The sequence below is a fragment of the Rattus norvegicus genome, unplaced genomic scaffold, assembly GCF_021556685.1.
Source record: "Rattus norvegicus strain SHRSP/BbbUtx unplaced genomic scaffold, alternate assembly SHRSP_T2T unassigned-0000150, whole genome shotgun sequence".
NCBI classification, from domain to species: domain Eukaryota; kingdom Metazoa; phylum Chordata; class Mammalia; order Rodentia; family Muridae; genus Rattus; species Rattus norvegicus.
In genome coordinates this window covers 1-22,500 of record NW_028238871.1, presented here as the reverse complement: position 1 = coordinate 22,500, position 22,500 = coordinate 1, and the positions used below count along the sequence as shown (strand labels likewise).

Here is a 22,500-nt window from a genome sequence, read left to right as displayed (position 1 = left end):
GCGATCTGGGGAGTTGCTTTTCTTTCCAATTTGTGTGTGTGGGGGGGGGGGCAGCAATGGATCCAGTATCCAATTCCCCTTTCTCTCGATAACATCTTATTACAGTAAGATGGCTCGATTTCATTTGCAATTACTTTCTTATTCTAGACGAAGGTTGATGAATAAATCTTCTTGTCGCTCCATGAAGGAGGGAATAAAATAATATTTGGCTAGGTCTATATTCCTTCATTTTTATTTCTCTTTGTTTCTTGTCCTTTCTTTAAAAGAAAGAGGTCAACAAATCGGTGTGTACCACCACCACCACCACCACCACCACCACCACCACCACCACCACCACCACCACCACCACCACCACCACCGAGTTGTAGGGATCCATTATGGGCCCCTGTCTGTCTGCCTGTCTGATTCATTCGTGTTTATTTAAACGTCCTCCAATGATGGTTGTGCAGTGAAAGAAATGCGTGCCCGAGCTCGAGCTCGTGCGCAAACACACACACACACACACACACACACACACACACCACACGGGGGGGGGGCAATGGGGGGTGAGGAGGAGGGAGGAGGAGGAGGAGGAGGAGGAGGAGGAGGAGGAGGAAAGCTTGGGTTGGGTGGTTTGAGGATTTGAAGGTTTAGCCCTGCAATGTTCCTTACAACTTAAAAACTTTGTGACACACAAAGCGATATTCATTTTCTCCTTCTACTTTTCACTCTGTAGACCAAGATGGCAGACTATATCAGCCTTTGTGGAATGTGACCTTGTATTGCTTTGCCCTACTCTGCTCTGCTCTGCTCTGCTCTGCTCAACTTAACAGACGTGTTTTTGCTTTTGTTTATGATTTTTGCTTGCTTGCTCGCTCGCTCCCATGACTTGACTGTGGTTTCCCTTTCTATTACAGCACGGTGACCAGACTGCCTTGGGGTAATCAGAAAGGAGGCCAGAAGCAGTCTTTTTTCTGACGCACTGAGACTACATACCAGCCGATTTGGAGGAAAAGATATCCCTCTCTCCCTCCCTCCCTCCCTCCCTCCCTCCCTCCCTCCCTCCCTCCCTCCCTCCCTCCCTTCCTCCTTGACCCATTTTCCCTCTTTCCCGATACACTCAATAAATTTAAAGTAAATCAATGAATCAAGTCTCTAGTAATTTATTTGTTGGGATTTATTTGTTGGAAATTATCCCTCCACACCTTCGCCCCTCCCCCCACCACTCGAGGATGTCTCCCTGGGGGGGGGGCGGGGGGGTTGGGTGGACTCGTGTAGGCATACCTCTCCTCCCTTGGCTTTCCGGTCCACTTCGCTCCAGCATACCTAACTCTTTGGAAATGGTAATAGAGTTCATGACACACCCTCACAGAGAGAGGAAGAGTCCGATCGTTCACTGATTCGCTCTCAGCCAGCCTCGCCCTGACAGCTCAGGCATGTCTAAATCCGAATGTGGGCAATATTTACATGACTTGACTTGGTGCTTCTAACTTTTTCTCTCTCTTTTTTTTTTTCTTCTTTAGTATTTTTTTCTTTACCCTACAAACAGCACACTGCAGCTGTCTTCGGACACACAGCAGATCGATCCCATAACAGAGGGTTGTGAGCCACCATGGGAATAGAACTCAGGACCTCTGGAAGAACACATTCAGAACTCTTAACTGCTGACTCCATTATTTCCGATTAATGTTTAATGTTTATTTTATTTTATTTTATTTTATTTTCGGAGCTGGGGACCGAACCCAGGGCCTTGTGCTTCCTAGGCAAGCGCTCTACCACTGAGCTAAATCCCCAACCCCAATGTTTAATGTTTAAATAAATAAACCTTGTAAAGAAATTAAGCATCTTAAAACCATAGGCATGTGCATCCCCTCCTCATTCGTTCATTCCCTCGCTCATTCATTCAGACAGACAGACAGACAGACAGACAGACAGACAGCAACCAAAGTCTAGCCTTTAACAAAGCAAGAAAGCATACCCTGCGGGACGCACAGATGAATTCCTGAGGCTTACCCTGCAGAGCTTACATGAGGCTTAGTAAAGGACTGACCTGACAACAGCTACCTACATACGTTGAAAAGTCTACCTGGTATTGACGGATGATGACAAACTGTATGTGTGATACAAAACTGTATGTGTGGTTCCCCTTATAACTCATCTCGAAGAGCCCAGCTGTTGGGGCTCGTTCTTTTGGGGGGAAATGGAGGCTTTTCATCTTTCCCAAAGCTCCTCCTAGATCCTTTCTGTCCATCTGTCCATCCGTCCGTCCGTCCGTCTGTCCGTCCGTCCGTCCATCAAATTCTACCCTAGGCCTGCCCTTAGGTTGGTGGTCGTCCATTGAGTGCTAGTGACTTCTGACTTGTCTCTGTCTTCCCCTCTGAGAACTGTATTTAGATCTGATGCAGGCACGCAGGCAGGCAGGCAGGCAGGCAGGCAGGCAGGCAGGCAGGCAGGCAGGCCCTCCCTCGTTTTGAAACAGACAGACAGACAGACAGACAGACAGACCAAAGGGTCAATGACTGACTGCACTTAAAGGGGCTGTTGACTCCTCTTTGGAGTTACCGCTGTTTAAAACTTGCTTGATAAAATAAAGTCATCGAATCCAAACTACGCAAAGGGGACACTATAACAAATTACGACTGCTTGTGTATATAGAAAACAGGGTTTTTTCTTTCCCTTATTCCATTATGTATGTTTGCTTTTCTTCAAGAATAAAACCGGCTAGGTGGTGCCTCGGAGACTTTTTTTTTTTTCCCCCCAGGAGTCCCTTCGGGCCCTGCCAGCGGGAGCCTGGACCTCTGAGGCCAGAGAGGGTGTGCTGTATCCCCGGCTCGCTCCCTCCCTCCTGGGATCAATCTAAAAAATGGACAGTTTTGGACACAAGCTTAAGTAATGTTCAGCTCATTCATGCAAGAGAGATGTAGGAAGGACAACACCCCCACCCCCACCCCCACCCCTACCCCCACCCGACCAAATAATACCCTAACCAATAAAAACTAGCTCCTTACTCCTCCGCCTGAGGATTTCTGCGGTCTCATGGTTTGTTCTTGGTTGTTGTTGTTGTTGTTGTTGTTGTTGTTGTTGTTTTGTTTTGTTTTGTTTTGTTTTGTTTTGTTTTGTGTTTTTCAGACTTTAAGACAAATGTAGGGGTTGGGGATTTAGCTCAGTGGTAGACCGCTTGCCTAGGAAGCACAAGGCCCCGGGTTCGGTCCTCAGCTCCGAAGAAAAAGGAAGAAAAAAACAAAAACAATAAGACAAATGCTTGTTGTGATTCTCATTTCATTTCAAGGCTGCTATTCTCTAAATCAGAAGGACTCCCTTACAATTCTTCATGGGTAAACTTGCTTTACATCCCTGACATCAACAACAAAAAGAATTCAGAAAGTGGTGATGGACCAATCTGTTTGGGTGTTTCTTGCCTGCTTGACCTTGACTCGCACAAGAGAGCATAGAGAATAAAATAAAGTAGGTGGATGGAGAGATGGCACCGTCGTTAAGAGCACTGATTGCTCTTACAGCGGTCCTGAGTTCAATACCCAGCCAACACATGGCGGCTTGCAACCATCTGTAATTGTCAATCATGCCCTCTTCTGGGGTGTCTGAAGACACCTACAGGGTACTCGAATAGACATAAAACAAACAAACAAACAAACAAACAAACAAATCTTTAACAATTAAAAACAAAAAGAATAAAATAAAGCGAAGGACCCGCCTTGGAGACCTGCCCGGTATTGCTCCAGAGTCTACTTTTTAAAACACAGAGGTAGGGGTTGGGGTTTTAGCTCAGTGGTAGAGTCCTTGCCTAGCAAGCTCAAGGACCTGGGTTCAGTCCTCAGCTCTGGGAGAAGAAAAAAAATACACACACACACACACACACACACACACACACACACACACACACACAGAGAGAGAGAGAGAGAGAGAGAGAGAGAGAGAGAGAGAGAGAGAGAGTTTGACAGCAATAAAAAACAAAACAAAACCACTTTAAAATACAGAGATGTAAGGATACTCAGAGGGCTCAGAGGAAGCAACCAAGTGTTTGTTATATGGGTGCCAACAATATGGTTCATCTCTTCTTCTCTTCCACGTGGCATGGTGGCCAAGGTGGTGGGGAAACCACACAGTGAAAGGAATTGAACTACAGCACACAAGCAAGTCTCCCTCCCAGACATGAATAAAACTGAAATTAGGCTAAATGTACAATGAAAGGAAGCCAGGTGTTCGTGCATGTCTTTATTTCCATCATTCAAGAGGCAGAGGTGTTTAGAACTGTGTCTCTGTGAGATAGAGGAAGGCAGGCAGGCAGGCAGGCAGGCAGGCAGGCAGGCAGGCAGGCAGGCAGGCAGGCAGGCCTGATCTAGGTACTGATTTCCAGGTCTATGTGCAGACACCCCTGACTCAAATAAAGGAGTGAAAAGGAAAAAAAAATACAATTCACCTGGAAGGGTCAGCCAGCCATCAGATGCAGTGAACTAGAAAATTGGGATTCTCAACTGAGGCCTGTTCCCTCCCTCCCTCCCTCCCTCCCTCCCTCCCTCCCTCCCTCTCTCCCTTCCTTCCTTCCTTCCTTCCTTCCTTCCTTCCTTCCTTCCTTCCTGGCTTACAGACAGCCAGGTCCAAGCCCAAAAGAGTCCAGCAAGGAGCTTAGAGACTATGAGAGAGTGCACAGGTGTTCTAGGGAGGAATCAGCTCACCACCCAGCATCCCCATTTGGGTTCTTGTGCAATCGACACAGGGAGATTGACAATCTGGAATTTAGTGAGAAATCAAACAAGGGACACAGAATGCAAAATATTTATTTACACAGCAAGTGGGTCAGTTGGATTAGCAAGCTAGGACACCCACCCCCGACCCCATCCCAGCCCCCTACCACTGCCGGGTCTCCCTTCCTTGTTATCCCTTTCTCATGCCTCCCTCAATATGGGCACACAGGACCAGGAACATGTTTCTCTCAAAAACGCGTTTTCTGCTGTGAACTCAGTCTGGCAGAGAGTGAGTGGGTGAAGGATCCCTAAAGACCAGAGGGTTTATTAGAGGAAGGCTACCTCACAGTGTTCTTCACACCAGGAACAACAACAACAACAACAACAACAACAACAACAACAACAACAGCAACAGCAACAGCAACAGCAACAGCAACAGCAACAGCAACAGCAACAATGAATCAACAAATGGTGGACAGGAGATGAGCAGGGATGCTGGGGGGATGGGAGGGAGGGTAGGGCTGGTGAATCTGCACCTCCCTGAAGGTCTGCCTGTGAAATACTGGTTGATATATGCCTAGTTGAGGACAATATTCCCCTCTCCTGTGGTTTTCAATGGGACATGACTTCATTGCCAGAGACTATGGAATTGTTTCCATTTTCCCCTTCAAGAACTGTGTTTAGATCTGTTACAGACAGGCTCTGGGTTTTGAAACAAACAAACAAACAAACACACACACACACACACACACACACACACACACACACACACACAACGAGAGAGAGAGAGAGAGAGAGAGAGAGAGAGAGAGAGAGAGAGAGAGAATAGAGAAAAACAGAGACAGACACAAGAGAATTTGATCTCTCTCTCTCTCTCTCTCTCTCTCTCTCTCTCTCTCTCTCTCTCTCTTTCTCTCCCCCTCCCCCCTCCCCTAGTTTCTCAGACTGGGTTTCTCTGTATTCGTCTGTAGGGCGGGAAGGACTGAAACTCTCAGATTCACCTTTCTCTGCCTCCCTAGTGCTGCTTTGATGGTAGTTTGGGGAGATTGGGATAGGAAGTAAAAAAGCTTGAGTGCTGATATCAAAGCCTCCCCTCCCCCCCACATGCATGCATGCATACACACACACACACACACACACACACACACACACACACACACACACACACACACACCCCTACCTGTCTCCTTCACACAGTTATTAAAAACTTTTTAACTGTGATTTAGAAAGTGTCTAGGGCTGGAGAGATGGCTCAGCGGTTAAGAGCACCCGATTACTCTTCCAGAGGTCCTGAGTTCAATTCCCAGCAACCACATGGTGGCTCACAACCATCTGTAAAGAGATCCGAAGCCCTCTTCTGGTGTATCTGAAGACAGCTACAGTGTACTTATATATAATAAATGAATAAATCTTTAAAAAAAAAAAAAAAGTGTCTAGATCATAGCTTCAGAGTCAGCACATCCTCTCCATACAGAAGACACTGACTGACTGACTGACTGACGGACGGACGGACGGACGGACGGACACACACACACACACACACACACACACACACACACACACACACACACACAAATACATATTTATATATTTAAAATGATGCTTAAAAAAAACCCGTCTTCCTGTATAACGGAGGTTTAAAGGGAATCTGGCTGACAGCACGTTTTTGTGGTGTTTTAATTCCTTTTTTTTTTTTTTAACCAAATAGGAGGGAGATCTGTTGTCCCTTTTATTAAAAGCCAAAGTATTAAGTGGCGAGCCGATGTTTCAACTTTCACCATTCTGTTCCTTTCACCAAAAAGAGGGGGTTCTTTGGCTTTTCCTTTCCTTTTTGAAACAAAACCAGTTGGCCTAGCTTCCCTGTTCCTTTTCCCTCTTCCACGGTATGCTCGATGAAATAAAGTAAACAAATGAAGTTTCTAGTTATGTATTTGTTTGGGAGACCCGAACTATCTCTCAAGAGAGAGTTGCGGGTGTTGGGGATTTAGCTCAGTGGTAGAGCGCTTGCCTAGCAAGCGCAAGGCCCTGGGTTCGGTCCCCAGCTACGGAAAAAGAAAAAAAAAAAAGAAAAAAAAAAAAAAGAAAGAAAGAAAGAAAGAAAGAAAGAAAAGAAAAAAAGAAAAGGAAAAAAAAAAGAGCGAGTTGCATCTCCCCGCCGCCCCCCCACACACAAGGCCTCCTCCCTGTATGTGGGGGGAGGGGGAGGGGTGGACAGGAGCTAGCTGAGAGGGGGTGGGGTGGGGCGGGGCTGGAGAATATGCAGGTCCCTGAAGGTCAGTCGGGGAAATACTGCTGCTGCCCTAGCACGCTTCAGTGCCTCTTTAGAGTTTAGAGTTTTCTAAAGTTTTCTGCCTGAAATCAGCGAGTGATGATTTCACTGTGAAATGATGTCTGATCATCGCTCTCGCTGTCCTGTCAGGGCTCCGGCTCCTGGCAAATGTCTGACTGAAGGAAACCTTAGTTAGACTCACACCCAGCTGTTTGGAAATGGTAATGGAGTTGATAGCACACCCTGGGGGAAAGAGGCAGACTCCCTTTTTGCTCACTCTCAATTCCCAGCCTCGCCCTGCCAGCTCGGGGATTTCTAAGTAAGGGTGAATCTGGACCATATATGTACAGGGTTTGGCGTTTCTGATTCATGTTTAATGTTTAGTTAAATAAAGCTTGTCAAGGGCTGGAGAGATGGCTCCGAGGTTAAGAGCACTCACCGCTCTGCTCTTCCAGAGGTCCTGAGTTCGATTCCACAGAAACCACATGGTGGCTCACAACCCTCTGCAAAGGGATATCCCATGCACTCTACTGCCCTGTGTATATGAAAAGGGCTTTAGTGTACTCAATGTAAGTGAAAATAAATAAGTAAACCTTTAAAAGAATGAAACGAAATGAAGCTTGCAAAGAAATTGAGCATCTTAAAATGCCAGGCACGTTTATCCGCTCCTTTTTTTTTATTTCGTGTGTGGATCACATAACCACAGAGGTGGTTCCCCTTTCCTTAACCTCGACAGCCCAACTGGGACAGAAGTGCAAACTATCATCTACCTATCTGGGAGTGGAGTGGTTGGATACAGGGAGATGGAGCATTTGCAGTTAGTAAAGTTCTGATGTCGGTTTTTATTTCCTTTCATTTTTGGATAGATATCGGGAGCCTTTTTTTTTTTTAAGTACAAATTTTGTTTTCTGTGCAACATTCTGATCATAGTTTCCCATCGCAAAGCTCTTTCCAGATCCTTCCTCCCCATCCACCACCCCGTACTAACCCAGGCCTGCCCTTAGATGTGGTTGATGCATACCCAGGTGAGTCTCCATTGGAGAAAGGACGATATTCCCATCTCCTATGACTGTCAATGGCCGATGACCTAAATGCCAGTGACTTCGGACTTGACTCCATTTTCCCCTCTGAGAACTGGGTTTGGATCTGTTGAATGCAGGCAGGCCCTCGGTTTTGAAACAAACAAACAAACAAACAAACAAACACACCAAAAAATATTTAAAGCAGGCAACAACTGCCTGCACGCCAAGAGACTGTTGACTCCTCTTTGGAGATAGTACGATGTGAAACTTGCTTAATAAAGTAGAGTCCACACAACACAAAGGGAACACTTTAACAAATTATGAAGGAGAGAGGGGGGGGGGTATGTTTATCTACCTCCTCTTGTTTCTCAGACTAGAGATTTCATCTTCCTCTGTCTCTCGAGTGCTGGTGGCTTTGCTGCTGGTTTGGGGGGGGGGATTGGGATAGGGATAGGAAGAGAAAAGGCTTGAGTGCTGATTTTAAAGCTCTCTCTCTCTCTAAAGCTCTCTCTCTCTAAAGCTCTCTCTCTCTCTCTCCCCCCCTCCTTCTCTCTCTCTTTACACACACACACACACACACACACACACACACACACACACACACACACACACACACTGGAGAGGAAGACAGGAAGACCTATCTAGATGCAACGTGAAGAAGGCCTATGTCAGATGAGTTAATGGCTAGGGAACTGTTAGCTGGCTAGTCTGCCATTTTGTTGCAGTTGCTAGTATTATAAGGACACTTTCTCATTGGTTGTTTCTGCTGTTGCTGCCAGAATTCATTACATATTCTGTTAGGCTCTTCTGTGTGATAACACACTCAGAAACCGAACACTGTTGAAGTCAGTCTAACTGCTTTCTTTGTTGTCTAGTTACCCGCAATAATCTTGGACCTGAACTGAACACCCAGCAGCACTTCCCGCACCCACCCATGTATAAGCTTTTATAACCTGGACCACCAACACTAGAGCGACAGGGCAGACAGAGACTATTTGGAACCGGACTTCCATTTTGAGTTTTTGTTTGTGTTCTTGTTTTTTTCTCCTGTCCTGTCCTGTCCTGTCCTGTCCTGTCCTGTCCTATCCTGTCCTCTCTGTCTGTATGTCTGTCTGTCTGTCTGTCTGTCTGTCTGTAAATCCACACATATAGTTCTTTCCACATCTTATATCTCAAAACAAATAATGCTTGCTGTGATCCTCATTTCATTCAAGGGTACTACTCTCTAGACCAGAGGAGCCCCCTTACAATTCTCCACAGGTAGTGATGACCGGAGTGTTCAGTGCGACTAAGCAGGAATTATATGGTTGCCGCCATTATGCTTGATCTTACCGAAGGTAGGGTTGCGGGGCATGGTTGCCACGATGGCGACCAGTAGACCGTGATTGAGGAGACCGAACAATAATTAACCTACAATTCTCCCTCTCTGTCAACTGTTTCTCTGTCACTCTCTGTCTCTCTTCCCTCCTTCCCTCCCCCGTCTCTCAGACCTGAATGAGCATTGGAACTAAAGTAAATGTACATGTGAAAAGAAGCCAGGTGTGGTGCTGCATGTCTTTGATTGCATCACTTGAGAGGTGAAGGTGGGTAGAACTCTGTGAGCAGGCTGCAGACCTGAACCAGGTACTGATTTCCAGGGCTTTTGTGCAAAGACCCCTGACTCAACTAAAGAAATGAGGAGGAAAATAAAGAAACAGATACAATTAACTTGGAATAAACCAAACAAACTAAGAAAAAGGAAAGGCAGTAATGGAGTGGCCTGGCTTACAGAGGAGGGGCAGACATTTATCTGCCATTGCCTCCTCTGTTGAACACACAAACACACGCATGGGGGAGGGGGGAGAGACAGAGACAGAGAGAGACAGAGAGACAGAGAGAGGAAGAGAGACAGAGACAGGGAGACAGAGAGAGAGACAGACACAGAGAGAGAGAGACAGACAGACAGAGACAGAGAGACACAGAAAATTCGATCCCTGTCTCTCTCTCTCTCTCTCTCTCTCTCTCTCTCTCTCTCTCTCTCTCTCTCTCTCATCACAGGCTGAGCTCAGGGACAGTGAGTTCCACACTCACTCAGAGAAAAACTCTGTCTCCAGTCACCCTCACCCACACGCCTTCAAAATGATCCATTGTACTATTTTAGATTTATGTCTGAGGAGCCCCTCTCCCTCCGCCTCCTCCTGTTACGTTGTAGAAACGTTTAATCCCAAACAGGGCTTCTCTCCTACCCTGCCTTGATGATTCTGTTCCTGGATAAAAGATACACAAGCTTTATTATCTACAGGAAGCCTTAAATAGCACTAGAAGACCTGGGCAGGCAGATATCTACCCTCTAGGTTGTTAGTTTTGGGGGTTTTGTTTGTTTGTTTGTTTTTGTGTTTTTTGTTGTTGTTTTTAATTTTTTTAGATTTGTTTTTTATTTATCTGAGTATGCTGCAGTTATCTTCAGACACACCAGAAGAGATCAATCAGATCTCATTACAGATGGTTGTGAGCCACCATGTGGTTGCTGGCAATTGAACTCAGGACGTCTGGAAGAGCAGTCAGTGCTCTTAACCGCTGAGCCATCTCTCCAGCCCCTGTTGTTGTTTTTTGTTTTGGTCAAAAACCTGGATTCTCGGGGTTGGGGATTTAGCTCAGTGGTAGAGCGCTTGCCTAGCAAGCGCAAGGCCCTGGGAAGAGCAAGGTCCCCAGCTCCGGAAAAAAAGAAAAGAGGAAGAAAAAACAAACAAAACAAACAAAACAAAAAAAACCCTCTGGATTCTCAGGAGCTGTGTGGTGTGTCCTCTTATGTTCTGGTGCCCTCTTCTGGCATGCAGACATATAGGAATCAGAGAGAGCCCACATTTTTGTCCAGGAACAAACAAACTGCCAAACTGCCAAACAAACAACAAAGGATTGTAGGTTTTGACTGGCTCTGTAGGTTTCAGAGAAAGGCAGGGCAGACCTCTGTGAGTTTGGGACTAGACTACTCTACCGAGCAAGTTCCAGGGAGGGATTCCACAGGAGCACAGTGGACTGGACAAAATTTTGACTTTGTAATTTTATTTTTTGCCCAATTGGGATTTATGATTTGATTGTCACAAAACTTATACCTTTCATTTTATTTTATTTTCGGCCAAAATTTCATTTTCAGTTTCACTTCCGATTTAACTTTTAATTTCTTGTCGCGCTTATGTTCGGATCGAGTTAATTCTCTGGGGAGCTGTGCCCTTGCCACTGGTGCTGGCAGAAGGGGATCCCGAGATCTAGAGGTTCTGTGTGGTGGGCTGTGTGGCAGAGGAAAAAAATGAAATTAAGAACATATATAAATCTATGGATTTGTATAAGGAGAAACGTATGGTATGGTGGGAAGATGTAAGGGAGAGAAAAATAAAAAAAAAAAGATAGATAGATAGATAGATAGATAGATAGATAGATAGATAGAGTGATTCATGCTCCCAGCCTCCTATGTACAGAGTTCCCCGAGGCGTTTTTACTCGCCAAATAAAGACTGCGGTGTTTCCCAACACACCATGTGAATGTCCGTGGCTGTCGAAATTATTTCATTTATGTTTTTCACGTTTGTCGTCCGTGTCACTTCAAAGGCCATTGTGACTTCAGTCTTGTTATTGATTCATATATGCTTTCTATTTCTTTTCATTTTTCAAAACCTTTTTGTCTAAATTGTATTTGTCATTCACCTTGATTTAAACATTTATTAAAGTCCAGTTTGCCATTTATTCGTATTTACTCGTACTTTATTATTATTTTATAAATTTATTCCATCATTTCGTTTCAGTCGTCTATATTTGCCCTTCCTCTCGTTCCCGCTTTTCTTTTTTTTTCTTTTTTCTTTTTTCTTTTTTCAGAGCTGGGGACTGAACCCAGGGCCTTGCATTTGCTAGGCAAGCACTCTACCACAGAGCTAAATCCCCAACCCCGTCGTTCCCACTTTATGTCTGTTAACATTTAATTGTTTTATCTCCCTTGTCCTTCTGTGTCCCTCGTCTTAATTTCTGCTTTATTGTTTTCTTTTTTTTTTTTTAATTTATTTATTTAACGCATGTGAGTACACTGTAGCTGTCTTCAGACACACCAGAAGAGGGCATCAGATCTCATTACAGATGGTTGTGAGCCACCATGTGGTTGCTGGGATTTGAACTCAGGACCTCTGGGAGAGCGGTCAGTGCTCTTAACCGCTGAGCCATCTCTCCATCCCATCTGTTTTATTGTTTACATCGCACTTACTCTGTTTTTATGGCGATCTATTAACTTTTTTCCATGTCAGTCGTCGGTATCTGTTGATCACCTTGATTTTATTTTTTTTTTTCTTTTTTCTTTTTTTCGGAGCTGGGGACCGAACCCAGGGCCTTACTCTTGCTAGGCAAGCGCTCTACCACTGAGCTAAATCCCCAACCCCGATCACCTTGATTTTTGTTTTATTGTTTATTCACATTGACTCTTTATTCATTATTATTTTTAAGTAAAATAAAATAAATAAAATTTAAATATGGTAAAAATATTTGTTAAACAGATATTAAAAGGGAGGTCTACAGCAGATTTTTAAACTAACGGGCACACACACACACACACACACACACACACACACACACACACACACAAATTTCTCCCAGAGGTCCTGAGTTCAATTACCAGCAACCACAAGGTGGCTGACAACCATCTGTAATGGGATCTGATGCTCTCTTCTGGTGTGTCTGAAAATAGCTACAGTGTACTCTTACGCATAAATAAAATAAATAAATCTTTAAAAAAAAAATAAAATATGAGGTTGGCTCTCTTTGCTCCTCTCTTTGCTCTTTTGCTCTTCCTCTCTTCCCCTCTTCCCCTTTGTCCCTTCTCTCCCCATTCCCCTCCCAAATTCTCTCCACGTGCTCATGACTGGCCTTTACTCTCTTCTTCTACCTTTCTTCTCTCATTAAACCTCTCCGTGGAGGGGGAGGGGTGTGTGTGTGAGTGGGGGGAGGGGGGAATGAGGTTGACCAGTCTTCCTGTGTAACAGAGGTTTAAAAGGAGGCTGGTCGACAAAACGTTTTTTTTTGTGGTTTTTATTCTCTCTCTCTCTCTCTCTCTCTCTCTCTCTCTCTCTCTCTCTCTCTCTTTCTCTCTCTCTCTCTTAATCAACTCGGAAGTCGATCTGCTGTCCCTTTTATTAAAAGCCAAAGTATTAAGTGGCGAGCCGATGTTTCAACTTTCACCATTCTGTTCCTTTCACCAAAAAGAGGGGGTTCTTTGGCTTTTCCTTTCCTTTTTGAAACAAAACGAAAGGAGGAGCTCGACCAGTTGGCCTAGCTTCCCTGTTCCTTTTCCCTCTTCCACGGTATGCTCGATGAAATAAAGTAAATAAATGAAGTTTCTAGTTATGTATTTGTTTGGGAGACCCGAACTCTCTCTCAAGAGAGAGTTGCATCTTCCCGCTGCCGCCCCCCCCCCCCCCCACACACACAAGGCCTCCTCCCTGTATGTGGGGGGAGGGGGAGGGGTGGACAGGAGCTAGCTGAGAGGGGGTGGGGTGGGGCGGGGCTGGAGAATATGCAGGTCCCTGAAGGTCAGTCGGGGAAGTACTGCTGCTGCCCTAGCACGCTTCAGTGCCTCTTTAGAGTTTAGAGTTTTCTAAAGTTTTCTGCCTGAAATCAGCGAGTGATGATTTCACTGTGAAATGATGTCTGATCATCGCTCTCGCTGTCCTGTCAGGGCTCCGGCTCCTGGCAAATGTCTGACTGAAGGAAACCTTAGTTAGACTCACACCCAGCTGTTTGGAAATGGTAATGGAGTTGATAGCACACCCTGGGGGAAAGAGGCAGACTCCCTTTTTGCTCACTCTCAATTCCCAGCCTCGCCCTGCCAGCTCGGGGATTTCTAAGTAAGGGTGAATCTGGACCATATATGTACAGGGTTTGGCGTTTCTGATTCATGTTTAATGTTTAGTTAAATAAAGCTTGTCAAGGGCTGGAGAGATGGCTCTCCACAGAGGTGGTTCCCCTTTTCTTAACCCGACTGGGACAGAAGTGCAAACTATCATCTACCTATCTGGGAGTGGAGTGGTTGGATACAGGGAGATGGAGCATTTGCAGTTAGTAAAGTTCTGCTGTCGGTTTTGTTTTGTTTTGTTTTGTTTTGTTTTGTTTTGTTTCCTTTCATTTTTGGATAGATTTTTTTGGATAGCCTTTTTTTTTTTTCTTTTTAAATACAAATTTTGTTTTCTGTGCAACATTCTGATCATAGTTTCCCATCGCAAAGCTCTTTCCAGATCCTTCCTCCCCATCCACCACCCCGTACTAACCCAGGCCTGCCCTTAGATGTGGTTGATGCATACCCAGGTGAGTCTCCATGGGATATTCCCATCTCCTATGACTGTCAATGGCCGATGACCTAAATGCCAGTGACTTCGGACTTGACTCCATTTTCCCCTCTGAGAACTGGGTTTGGATCTGTTGAATGCAGGCAGGCCCTCGGTTTTGAAACAAACAAACAAACAAACAAACAAACAAACAAACACACCAAAAAATATTTAAAGCAGGCAACAACTGCCTGCACGCCAAGAGACTGTTGACTCCTCTTTGGAGATAGTACGATGTGAAACTTGCTTAATAAAGTAGAGTCCACACAACACAAAGGGAACACTTTAACAAATTATGAAGGAGAGGGGGGGGGGGTATGTTTATCTACCTCCTCTTGTTTCTCAGACTAGAGATTTCATCTTCCTCTGTCTCTCGAGTGCTGGTGGCTTTGCTGCTGGTTTGGGGGGGGGATTGGGATAGGGATAGGAAGAGAAAAGGCTTGAGTGCTGATTTTAAAGCTCTCTCTCTCTCTAAAGCTCTCTCTCTCTAAAGCTCTCTCTCTCTCTCTCCCCCCCTCCTTCTCTCTCTCTTTACACACACACACACACACACACACACACACACACACACACACACACACTCACTTCCTAGGATGAAAGAAAAGAAATGAAAAGGAAGGCACCCATGGTGATGCATGACTTTGATCTCACTTTGGTCTCAGCACTGGAGAGGAAGATAGGAAGACCTATCTAGATGCAACGTGAAGAAGGCCTATGTCAGATGAGTTAATGGCTAGGGAACTGTTAGCTGGCTAGTCTGCCATTTTGTTGCAGTTGCTAATATTATAAGGACACTTTCTCATTGGTTGTTTCTGCTGTTGCTGCCAGAATTCATTACATATTCTGTTAGGCTCTTCTGTGTGATAACACACTCAGAAACCGAACACTGTTGAAGTCAGTCTAACTGCTTTCTTTGTTGTCTAGTTACCCGCAATAATCTTGGACCTGAACTGAACACCCAGCAGCACTTCCCGCACCCACCCATGTATAAGCTTTTATAACCTGGACCACCAACACTAGAGCGACAGGGCAGACAGAGACTATTTGGAACCGGACTTCCATTTTGAGTTTTTGTTTGTGTTCTTGTTTTTTTCTCCTGTCCTGTCCTGTCCTGTCCTGTCCTGTCCTGTCCTGTCCTATCCTGTCCTCTCTGTCTGTCTGTCTGTCTGTCTGTCTGTCTGTCTGTAAATCCACACATATAGTTCTTTCCACATCTTATATCTCAAAACAAATAATGCTTGCTGTGATCCTCATTTCATTCAAGGGTACTACTCTCTAGACCAGAGGAGCCCCCTTACAATTCTCCACAGGTAGTGATGACCGGAGTGTTCAGTGCGACTAAGCAGGAATTATATGGTTGCCGCCATTATGCTTGATCTTACCGAAGGTAGGGTTGCGGGGCATGGTTGCCACGATGGCGACCAGTAGACCGTGATTGAGGAGACCGAACATAATTAACCTACAATTCTCCCTCTCTGTCAACTGTTTCTCTGTCACTCTCTGTCTCTCTTCCCTCCTTCCCTCCCCCGTCTCTCAGACCTGAATGAGCATTGGAACTAAAGTAAATGTACATGTGAAAAGAAGCCAGGTGTGGTGCTGCATGTCTTTGATTGCATCACTTGAGAGGTGAAGGTGGGTAGAACTCTGTGAGCAGGCTGCAGACCTGATCCAGGTACTGATTTCCAGGGCTTTTGTGCAAAGACCCCTGACTCAACTAAAGAAATGAGGAGGAAAATAAAGAAACAGATACAATTAACTTGGAATAAACCAAACAAACTAAGAAAAAGGAAAGGCAGTAATGGAGTGGCCTGGCTTACAGAGGAGGGGCAGACATTTATCTGCCATTGCCTCCTCTGTTGAACACACAAACACAGGCGCCGAGAGAGCGAGAGAGCGAGAGAGCGAGAGAGCGAGAGAGCGAGAGAGCGAGAGAGCGAGAGAGCGAGAGAGCGAGAGAGAGAGAGAGAGAGAGAGAGAGAGAGAGAGAGATCTGTTAATCTGTTTGTCTCCCTCCCCTAGTTTTTCAGACAGGGTTTCTTTATGAAAAGAAAGAAACTGGTAGCTGTAGGCTGGTAGCTGCTGGCTGTTAAAGGTCTAGGTAAAACAATGTGATGGCCTAAGAGGAAAATAAAGAAACAGATACAATTAACTGTTAAGGCCTAGATGCCGTGTGAATGAGGCCTACATCAGATTGGTTAAGATAACTGTCACCTGGCTAGCCTGCCATTTTAATATTGCAAGGACGCCTTCTCATAGGTTGTTTCTGCTGTCACTGCCAGAGTTCATTACATATTCTGTTAGGTTCTGTATGACACACACGCAGAAACCAAACATTGTAGAATCCAGTGTGTCCTTGAGTGCGTGTCTACAATGCGTGCGTGCGTGCGTGCGTGCGTGCGTCTGTGCATGCGTGTGTCCATGGCCATGCTAGAGCCCACCCCAGATTTGTGTTTCAGAGATCTTTACTTATTTATTTTTCCTGCCTTGGCTTGTGTAGGCACTAAGTCACCACACTTCCCGAAAAACAAAATGAAACAAAACAAAACAAAATCCACCAACAAATGGACCAAACCCAAACCCCAAGCCAAACAAACAAATATTCCTGCCTGCCTGTCTGTCTATCAGGGCTACAACAGAGAGAAGTGGAATCTTGAATGAACAAAACTAGAATACCTAAGTCTGCCTGTTTCCCCTCTTCCCACCCTCCCCTGCCCCCCAGCCCATCCCCTAGAGCTGGTCTAGCATGTTCTCTGACCCTGGGGGTGCGGTGAACCGGCCTGCTTTGCTAAACTCTGTAGTGTATAAACTTGGTAACTCTAGAAAGCAGGAGCTGAAAATGTGCAGATAAGGTGGTGGTCGAGCTGTGTGTGTGTTGGTGTGGGAGGGAGACTGCTTCGGTAACTGCTGCTTTTCAATGTCCGGCTGAAACTCTGTGCTTATGATGTATCTTTTGGTTTATTCGATTTTACTTACTGTCTATTGGGTTTGCATTTGATTTTTATTGATTTTATTGATATTTATGTTTAACTATTTTGACCTGGCTAAATGACTGACTGACTGACTGACTGACTGACTGACTAAGTCTACCTGGCATACAGGAGGAATTCAAGGACGAACGATTGTTTAAGTATGACAAAAATAAGTAAGTAAGTAAGTAAGTAAGTAAGGGGGTTGGGGATTTAGCTCAGTGGTAGAGCGCTTGCCTAGCAAGTGCAAGGCCCTGGGTTCTGTCCCCAGCTCCGAAAAAAAAGAAAGAAAAAAAAGTAAGTAAGTAAGTAAGTAAGTAAGTAAGTAAGTAAATAAATAAATAAATAAATAAATACGATCATTTAGAAGTAATATAGGCAGAAGGAGAACATGTGGCTGTGGATGGTCTGAGGCTTCTGGCTGCTTTTGGGTGCCTCTTCACCTTTCTGCACGTGCAAACTGAGTTTAATTAAGTTCTGTTTCCCTAGAGGCTGGGAAAGGGAGAAACAGAAGTGACCTGGAACATCAGGGCTAATGGCCGGCTGCCTCCATCTTGGTGAGGTCAGGTGTCAGCCAAGCTGGCTGCCAACCATCCACAGTTGAATCCAAAGTGCCCAAATGGGACACTATAACAAATCATGTATACAGATTTGTGTATATGGAAAACATTTTTCCTTTCTCTTCTTTTCTTTTCTTGAGAAATTCAGCTGGTCCTGATGTCTTTCCCTCGGTGTGTCCCTCTGTCATCTCTCTCTCTCTGTCTCTTTGTCTTACTGTCTCTGTCTGTCTCTGTCTGTCTCTGTCTCTGTCTCTCTGTGTGTGTGTGTGTGTGTGTGTGTGTGTGTGTGTGTGTGTGTGTGTTCCTTAATCTCAGCAGCACTACTCATCCAATCGATTTTTCCTCTCCCCTTGTCTCCTTCACATGGCTATTACCCCACCTTAAACAGCACTAGAAGAGCCTGGCAGGCAGATATCTACCCTCTATGCTGTCAGAATTTTTTTTTTTTTTTTTTAAAGTCAAAACCTGGATTCTCAGGAGCCATGTGGTGTGTCCTCCTAGGTTCTGGTGCCCTCTTCTGGCATGCAGACATATAGTCAGCAGAGAGAGCTGTGTGGGTGGCCGAGGCAGGCAGAGTGGACCTCTGTGAGCTTGAGGCTAGATAAGTCTACGGAGCAAGTTCCATGACTGCCTGGGCTATACCAAAAGAAACGTACCTTGAGGCAAAACAAAACAAAGCAGAAAAGGTTCTGCTTTTATTTTACAGACATGTGTTCTCTCTAGTCCTATTGACTATAGAAGTTTGATCATGAAGTCACATTGATTTTTATTACAGAGTTTATTTGTGTGTGTGTGAGAGAGAGAGAGAGAGAGAGAGAGAGAGAGAGTTTTTTCTTTAATCTTCAAACATATTTTTTATTGTTTATTTATTTTATGAGCACACTGTCACTGTCTTCAACACACAAGGAGAGGATTCCATTACAGATGGTTGTGAGCCACCATGTGGTTGCTTGGATTTGAACTAAGGATCTCTGGAAGAGCAGTCAGTGCTCTTCACCGCTGAGCCGTCTCTCCAGCCCTGAAACAATATCTTGAATAAACAATAACAAAAACACTAAAACTAAGTCTGCCAGTTTTCCTCTTTCTTTCTCTCTCTCTCTCTCTCTCTCTCTCTCTCTCTCTCCCTCCCTCCCTCCCTCCCTTCCTTCTTTCTTCCTTTCTTTCTTTTTCTTCAGATAGGATTTCTTAGTGAATGATATTTATGTTGATATAAATTTTTTACGTACTTTTGACTGGCTAACTAACTAGCTAAGTCTGCCTGTCCTAAAGAAGGAGTTCCCCTGCCACAACTAAATACGTGCATAGAAAAAAAATATATAATTATTAACTTGGGATGAAACTAATGTAACAAGCAAGCAAACAAACGCACAAGCAAACAAAGTAGGGATGGTGGTGCTGGGTGCCTGGTATATGGGAGATGGGAGACCTGTGGTCTAGAGCGTCCAGAGCTCTGGCCTCCATACTCTGGACTGCATTCTCTCTAGCAATCTTCCCAAAGTGGCTGTATTTAACCATGTTTTTATTTTTTAAATTGGCTCTCTCTCTCTCTCTCTCTCTCTCTCTCTCTCTCTCTCTCTCTCTCTCTCTCTTTCTCCCTCCCTCCCTCCCTCCCTCCCTCCCTCCCTCCCTCCCTCCCCCCACCACACACACAGAGGCACGTGTGAACAAGGGAATGCAAATGCACAAAATAAGTATGTTTTGATCAGAGTGAAAACAAATCACGGGAATTTTAACCATTCCACCATCATTCCACCATTCTTTTAATTTACTCTCTGTGTTTAGTCTTCCAAAGAGGGTGGCAGGTGTGTGGTTTGGTGAGTGCCGGCTGGCGGTGGCAGCGAGGAACAGAGAACAACAACAACCCCCCCCTCCCCCCCCATCGGGATCGGTGGAGGGTTTTAAAAATGAGTGAGCCATTTAAAAATGGTGTGGAACTGAGGTCGCCGCCACCCTCCCCTCACGACGGAGTTTGGACGCTCCCTTTTCCTAACTGTGCCTGTTCCTTGCTAATTGTTAACCGATTCGAGAGTGCATGTCCTTTCACTTAGAGGTGGCCTGTTTTCACCGCTCCGTCCTACTTTCCTTTTCTGGGTGCCTGAGGGGGTTGGCCCCGAGTCCATCCCGCGTTCACTGTGTTCCGGCGGGACAACCGGGACCGTTTGTGCCATTCGGGAGAAGTGGTGGGTACCTGCCCCGTTGTGCGTGGGTGAGTGTCCCCCTGAGCTAGGGAGGTCACTCCGGAGAGACGGAATGAGTGTGTGTGGCGGCGGCGGCGCGTGACAGTCTGTATTGGTTTGCTTGATCGAGATCGCTGTCGGGCGACACCTAGTGGCGACAAGTTTCCGCAACGCTCCTGTCCCCCGGTTGGTGACAAAGGACGGGGAAGTGCCTGTGGTGAGCCGGCCAGGGTGAGAGGGTGACAGGCAAGCAGGCGGGTGCGCGACGGAGACGCCGTCCTGTCTGGGGACCATCTCTAGCTAGGAGGTTGTACCTGGAGAACTTCAGGGGAGGAGGGTGGCTGTACGACCTATTGGGACACAAGGAGGGGTTGGTGGCAGCTGGATGAGGTCGACCAGAAGGCTTGGGCCCCGTCCCGGATTTTTTTTTTTTTTTTCCAATTTTTTTTTTTTAAATTTTTTATTTTATTTTATTTTTTTTTTATTTCTTCCCTCCTCTCCGGTCCCAGCCAGCGGGACCATAGACACTTTTGAGGCCGAGAGGGTGCTGTGTCCCCGGCCTCCGAGCCGAGGTGGCCCGGCTAGGGGGCGCCACGGAGTTTTTTTTTTTTTTTTTTTCTTTTCCAGGAGTCCCTTCGGTCCCAGCCAGCGGGACCATAGACACTTTTGAGGCCGAGAGGGTGCTGTGTCCCCGGCCTCCGAGCCGAGGTGGCCCGGCTAGGTGGCGCCACGGATTTTTTTTTTTTCTTTTCCAGGAGTCCCTTCGGTCCCTGATAGCGGGAGCCTGGACCTCTGAGGCCGAGAGGGTGCTGTGTCCCCGGCCTCCGAGCCGAGGTGGCCCGGCTAGGGGGCGCCACGGAGTTTTTTTTTTTCTTTTCCAGGAGTCCCTTCGGTCCCTGATAGCGGGAGCCTGGACCTCTGAGGCCGAGAGGGTGCTGTGTCCCCGGCCTCCGAGCCGAGGTGGCCCGGCTAGGGGGCGCCACGGAGTTTTTTTTTTTTTTTTTTCTTTTCCAGGAGTCCCTTCGGTCCCTGATAGCGGGAGCCTGGACCTCTGAGGCCGAGAGGGTGCTGTGTCCCCGGCCTCCGAGCCGAGGTGGCCCGGCTAGGGGGCGCCACGGAGTTTTTTTTTTTTCTTTTCCAGGAGTCCCTTCGGTCCCTGATAGCGGGAGCCTGGACCTCTGAGGCCGAGAGGGTGCTGTGTCCCCGGCCTCCGAGCCGAGGTGGCCCGGCTAGGGGGCGCCACGGAGTTTTTTTTTTTCTTTTCCAGGAGTCCCTTCGGTCCCTGATAGCGGGAGCCTGGACCTCTGAGGCCGAGAGGGTGCTGTGTCCCCGGCCTCCGAGCCGAGGTGGCCCGGCTAGGGGGCGCCACGGAGTTTTTTTTTTTTTTTTTTCTTTTCCAGGAGTCCCCTTCGGTCCCTGATAGCGGGAGCCTGGACCTCTGAGGCCGAGAGGGTGCTGTGTCCCCGGCCCTCCGAGCCGAGGTGGCCCGGCTAGGTGGCGCCACGGATTTTTTTTTTTTCTTTTCCAGGAGTCCCTTCGGTCCCTGATAGCGGGAGCCTGGACCTCTGAGGCCGAGAGGGTGCTGTGTCCCCGGCCTCCGAGCCGAGGTGGCCCGGCTAGGGGGCGCCACGGAGTTTTTTTTTTCTTTTCCAGGAGTCCCTTCGGTCCCTGATAGCGGGAGCCTGGACCTCTGAGGCCGAGAGGGTGCTGTGTCCCCCGGCCCCCGAGCCGAGGTGGCCCGGCTAGGGGGCGCCACGGAGTTTTTTTTTTTTTTTTTTCTTTTCCAGGAGTCCCTTCGGTCCTGATAGCGGGAGCCTGGACCTCTGAGGCCGAGAGGGTGCTGTGTCCCCGGCCTCCGAGCCGAGGTGGCCCGGCTAGGGGGCGCCACGGAGTTTTTTTTTTTTTCTTTTCCAGGAGTCCCTTCGGTCCCTGATAGCGGGAGCCTGGACCTCTGAGGCCGAGAGGGTGCTGTGTCCCCGGCCTCCGAGCCGAGGTGGCCCGGCTAGGGGCGCCACGGAGTTTTTTTTTTCTTTTCCAGGAGTCCCTTCGGTCCCTGATAGCGGGAGCCTGGACCTCTGAGGCCGAGAGGGTGCTGTGTCCCCGGCCTCCGAGCCGAGGTGGCCCGGCTAGGGGGCGCCACGGAGTTTTTTTTTTTTTTTTTCTTTTCCAGGAGTCCCTTCGGTCCCTGATAGCGGGAGCCTGGACCTCTGAGGCCGAGAGGGTGCTGTGTCCCCGCCTCCGAGCCGAGGTGGCCCGGCTAGGGGGCGCCACGGAGTTTTTTTTTTTTTTCTTTTCCAGGAGTCCCTTCGGTCCCCAGCCAGCGGGACCATAGACACTTTTGAGGCCGAGAGGGTGCTGTGTCCCCGGCCTCCGAGCCGAGGTGGCCCGGCTAGGTGGCGCCACGGATTTTTTTTTTTTCTTTTCCAGGAGTCCCTTCGGTCCTGATAGCGGGAGCCTGGACCTCTGAGGCCGAGAGGGTGCTGTGTC

The 22,500-nt window shown here is 46.9% G+C and overlaps 1 long non-coding RNA gene across 2 annotated transcripts in view; it reads left to right on the top strand.

Moving 5' to 3' along the window:
• LOC147997432 (uncharacterized) overlaps positions 1 to 1,139 on the top strand; it is a 19,154-nt gene extending 18,015 nt beyond the window's left edge. The window contains exons 2-3 of one of the 2 annotated variants that reach the window (XR_015647872.1): positions 1 to 12; positions 897 to 1,139. The exon at positions 1 to 12 is cut by the window's left edge and continues 208 nt beyond it. This is a non-coding gene — a long non-coding RNA (uncharacterized LOC147997432). The remainder of the gene's footprint in view (positions 13 to 896) is intronic. The other variant, XR_015647871.1, reaches the window with a different exon arrangement.
• Positions 1,140 to 22,500: the final 21,361 nt, after the last annotated feature.